The 3,421-nt window shown below is 38.2% G+C and overlaps 1 protein-coding gene across 2 annotated transcripts in view; it reads left to right on the forward strand.

Annotated features, from left to right (window-relative positions):
- eif5b (eukaryotic translation initiation factor 5B) overlaps positions 1-3,421 on the forward strand; it is a 43,259-nt gene that overhangs the window by 19,246 nt on the left and 20,592 nt on the right. The window lies entirely within an intron of this gene.

Genomic DNA, 3,421 nt, shown 5'->3' on the forward strand with positions numbered 1-3,421 from the left:
CTGCAGAGTGGGAGAATAGAGATAGAATGAAGCAGAATGATGAAAAAGGGGTCCCTATGTCCTCCAGCAGTCTAAGCCTATAGCAGCATAAAAGTAGAGAGGGTATCTGCCTCACAGAATAATTAATGTTTCTATATAATATACACATTAAATAGGTTGAAATGTTTACCTTTAATTACATAGAAGACGGAGGCGACTGCAGAGACAAACTGACATATAAAACCTAAAAAACAATTTCTTAAAAAAAAGGAATTCTGTATTAGTCATCTTTTTGTAGAATGTTGTTTTTAATCATTTTCAACTGTATGTTTTGTCAGTTTTTGTTTAATATTCTAACTTTAAAATGTCAAAATAGGAATATCCTACATAATGGTGTCACTGCTGCCATCTTCTGGTGTAGTGAGGAACTGCTGGTGTTTTTTGTGAGTGGTAGATTCTCTCTGAAGAAAAGAAAAGACACTCAGATGATTCTCTTTGGATCGATCTCTGGCTTCATAGGAGCCTTATCTGTTCATCTGGGTGATGTCCGCAGAAACAGATAATAGTTTCAGTTTTTGAACAATAATGAAAGCCCTTGATAACCCAAGATGCTGAGGTCCACAAGGATTTTTACAAAGTAGACCAACATGGTCAACTGATCTGTAATCCTGGAGCAAACCTGCATCCCTAAAAATGTCCAGATTTTTCAGAGACATTCCAGCTGCAGAAACAGGCAGAAACTCCATTGTTCCACCTGAATAAGGAAAAAATGGTGTATTATATGAAGCATGCTTGCAGCAACAGTGGAGAGGAAATACTCCCTTTTAACAGGAAGAAACCTGCTTTTGTTAATTTCGAATTTTCGGTTAGGTATTGTCATATTTAAATCTCTATAAATGCTTGAATGCTCTATGAATAATTAAAATGAGAGCAACAGAATAAAATTTAATTTCAAACTGATTTCTTCTTTTTTCAGAAGACGCTGAGAGCCCCCATGTCGGTGACCCCTGTTCTACAGCTTGACCTCTTCGGCTTTATGACGAATAAACTTATTTGCTGGACATCCTGCAGCTCCGAGTCTCCTTTATGTTGGAACAGGTTAGATTCATGGTCCGCCTGTCCTGCACTGGTAAACTTCCTGCTTTCTTGTAAGAGGATAGAGGTGGAGCTGCATGGAACAGGTCAAGCAGGTTATATCAGAGCTAGAATCATATCCCTCCTCTGGAGCTTTGCGTGTAATGCACAAAGGTGACGTCTGACAGGTATTACTGAAACAGAACAAAGAGAAAGGCGATCAGGAAGGAACATCAAAACAAGTTCAGGCGGAATGAACAGAAGAAAGAAGAGTAAAAAAAAATGTGAATCTGGGTGAGTTGTTTTCACATTATTCTTGCTTTTTCTCACATAATCTCTGAGCGTGGTTACTGTCAGAGGAAACAGGAAAAAGGCTACACCATCTGGTTTATGATCTGTCTGAAAATGGATCTAACGACTGCTATCGGACCTAGCAGATCCAGTTCAGGTTTAAATGTCCAGGCTGGGATTTGCTGTTTAGGCTTGATTATTCTATGTTAAGCAGCTGGATAGACTGATTGATGTCCTCACAAATTAAAACTGAAAGTTGGACGGAAAAAAAATGGTGTCCAATTCCTCTGACATCCCCTGTTTGCTCTGACGTAAACCCAAACCACCAGACAGAGAGGTATGTACTGCTTTCTGTTTGGCCGAGTCGGTTCTAAGCCTAAAGTCCCTTCCTCTGATCTCCTCTCAGACCGACTGAAGTCCAGAAGATGGAAGAAATCCAGGGAGAGAGAACCAAACCTTCAGCTTACAGGAGAGACCCAGCCGCCTCAGACCCAGAGTAAGTTCTGTCCCATCAGTGGTTTCTAATGTGTTCAGACCTGTTAGAGTATCTGTGTGTGCTGACCGGAGCACAGTACCATGTCTCTTCCCTATGTTGATATTAAAGTGAAATCAGTTTTTTAGAACTCCGAGCCGGTACTGGACTCACTTACAGAACCTTTCATCGTTCTGCAGAAAAGAATTAGGACTATAAACCTAAACCAAAGCATGTTTAAGACCTCCGCACTAAAGTAAAAGAGATATGCTTGATATTCCATTTGTTTCCCTCTATACAGAAAGATATTTTTTCAAGGTGTCTAATGAAAGTTTTAAAGTTCCTTAAAGATCTTAAAAGAAAGTTCTTGATATTTCTTTCTGCTATGTACGTATTAATGAATGATATGGGTCCAAGTTCCTTCCTTCCTTCCTTCCTTCCTTCCTTCCTTCCTTCCTTCCTTCCTTCCTTCCTTCCTTCCTTCCCCCTTTGATGATTGATTTTCCAGGTCCAGTTGTAATATATTAACCTGCTCTCTGTTACAGAGGGAAAGGCTCATATGTATTTTTAGCTCCTTTAACCATAAATCCAGATTCCTACACAGCACAACATGTTCAAGAAACCAGACCTTCCAGTTAGCAGACAGATGCTCTCTCCTGAACCACACCCATCCCAAATACGTGTCTTTGAGGTGGTTAATTGTTTTATCTAATAAAATCTCTGTGCTTTAGGGGTCAGAGACAGAGATCAGAGTCTCCAGGAATCAGCTGTCCGTCCATGAAGAGTGACAAATCCAGAAACCCCCTCTTAAACTTCAGAAATGAGCCTTCAGACTCAGGGTGAGACAACTTTCAATTAGTATAATTATTTATGTCTTCATTCCTGCTTTTTAATACAATTTCTTTAAAAAAAGAAAGAATAATGGTATAAAGAAAATGGTATTGAAGAATATGGTTAGAACTGGATCTACACTGTAAAAAATAAATCTAAGTAAATGATTTGTTCTTGAAGTAAGTGATTTCTTTTTCTTTAAATGAGCAGGTAAATAAAACACTTTTCCAAAGGAATAAGATAATTTGAAGTCGTTGGGAAATCATATCTAAATGTCAAATCAGTCTAGCTTAAACATGTATGTAAATGTACTTTTCATCAGATCATATTGTTCCAAAAGTTAAAAATGTCTATATTTGTCTATATTTTCATTATCTTCTGCAGGCCAGTTAGTTCTACGTCAGCCTGAACACCTAAATTCGGCCAATCAAATATCAACGCTCATCTGTCAATCAAATGTTTTCAGTCATAGCATCTTGATTCATATGTCGCAGCTAATATACGCAACGGTTGAAATAAGAATCTTCGTAGAGTCTACAGGTTACAGGTGTATAGTTTGAGCTAGTCTGGAGCTGCATTTCACCTGTTGTTAATAGTCTCTAGATAATAATAAACTCTGAGTTTTTTCCTTTAGTGGGGGAATAATAATGAAAACAGTCAGATAAACACAAATCAAATGAACAAATTGACAAATAAAATAAAAAAATCACCATCAGAGCCAGCAATCTCATCCACGACCTCCGACACTAAACTCTCCTCCTCTTGCATGTTTCC

The sequence above is a fragment of the Cyprinodon variegatus genome, unplaced genomic scaffold (assembly GCF_000732505.1).
Source record: "Cyprinodon variegatus isolate N-32 unplaced genomic scaffold, C_variegatus-1.0 Scaffold705, whole genome shotgun sequence".
NCBI classification, from domain to species: Eukaryota; Metazoa; Chordata; class Actinopteri; order Cyprinodontiformes; family Cyprinodontidae; genus Cyprinodon; species Cyprinodon variegatus.